Raw genomic sequence first — 1,685 nt, forward strand, 5'->3', positions numbered from 1 at the left:
TCCTGGTGACACTGTAGGTGGGCCAGTGCGGGCATGGAGGGTGCTAGCGCCTCTGCGCCACAGCCCTACACAGTGCCAGCTCTGCTGGAGCCCCTCCCCACAGAGGGGGATGTCCCCAGATATGATCTATAATTCATTTGGTAGATGAAGGTCAAACACAATCGACCCGTCTGAGCAGGGACAGCACATGTTGGCTGCACAGGCACACCAGGAGCACCTCCCACTGCGAGGTGGGCTGGGACCCCCAGACCCCTCTGCAGGACACCCCATTGCTGCCTGCAGGGCTGTGCCCATGGGGGCTAGGCAGTGCAGCCGCCCTCGCCTCCAGACAGAGGGCAGGGACACTGCCTGGCCAGTCACAGCTCCAGTGTGAGCAGTCCTCAGGTCTCCTCACAGGCATGGCACATGCTGTCCTTGACACAACGCTGGGGCCAGTGTTGAGGCATGGGGCATGGTCCCTTGCAGTGAGGGGCTGGCCACACAGATGCTGTGGAAAAAAAACTCTGACTGTCCTGAGTGCATGCCAGTGATTCCCAGCCACCAGCAGAACACCAGCTGGGCAGCAAATAGCTTCCCCAGAGCTGGCTGGGAGCTGCGGTGGCCAGCAAGGCTGAGCAGGGCCTTGCCTGGCAGCTGAGCATTCCCAGCGCCATGGGCAGGAGCAGCTACCCAGGGAGGGAAAGTGGTTGTGCCCACCACAAGGATGCAGTTGCACTGGGCCTAGCGGCACTGGGAGCTCTTCCTGGGATGGTTCCTGCCCTGGGGCTCTGTGTGACAGTGCCAGCCCTGCTACGGGCAAGCCTGGTGCCAGCCTGTGCCTTGTCTTGCTGCTCTGACTCTGGAACAGGGTCTCACAGGCAACTCCCCTGTCACAGGGAATGCTCCTGGGAAAGGCAGCCCTCATCCAGCCAGGAATGCTGCTGCATGCACAGCTGTGCCAGCTGACAAGGGTACCAGAGGGACCAAGTAGGGATGGCAGCAACTTTATGTATGGCACACTGGCCACCAGCACCCACGCCTGTACCTGGCCCTCCAGCTCTGCCTAGGACCCGGGAAAGCCACTGCCCCAGTGCTGGTGGGCACCCAGACCCACAGCTGTACTGCCAGGGATGAGGGGGCAGCCACAGCCAAAGACCTGCGAGACTGTGCAAGCAGCAGCCAGGATCACAGAATCATAGGATGTGGCAAAATGTCACCAACCTTGGTGGGGTGACGGGTCACGGGAGACATGGTAGTGCCCACTGCCCCCATGAGCCTCCCTGGGACCTCAGGGCAGAGGTGGGCCAGGCAGGACAGTGCTGGTGCAGTGTAGGAATGGGGGTGCAGCAGGGACGTGGCGCATCGTACCCCAAGATGAAAGCGGGTTGCTGTGATGGACGGATCTGGAGCACAGTAGGGTGTGGGGAGGCAGCTTGTGCTGGCTGCCAGTGGTGCTGCAGCACTTTCCACTTTGTGGCATGGGCAAGGCTCCCCAGCATGGGTGGGATGGGGGGAGAGGGCACCCACTGTGCCTGGTGCTGCATGGACCAGGGTGGGACCTGATCCACGCTGGAGTCCCACACTGCCTGGCCCACCTCATGGCCTCACGCTACCAGACATGGCCCCACTGCCAGCTGGATCTGTGATGGGGTAAGGCACTAGTTGTGGGGACATGGGTGAGGGTGAGCCTGGCGTGGGCTGGACAT

This window comes from Nestor notabilis, unplaced genomic scaffold, assembly GCF_000696875.1.
Source record: "Nestor notabilis isolate BGI_N333 unplaced genomic scaffold, ASM69687v1 scaffold18822, whole genome shotgun sequence".
Lineage (NCBI taxonomy): Eukaryota > Metazoa > Chordata > Aves > Psittaciformes > Psittacidae > Nestor > Nestor notabilis.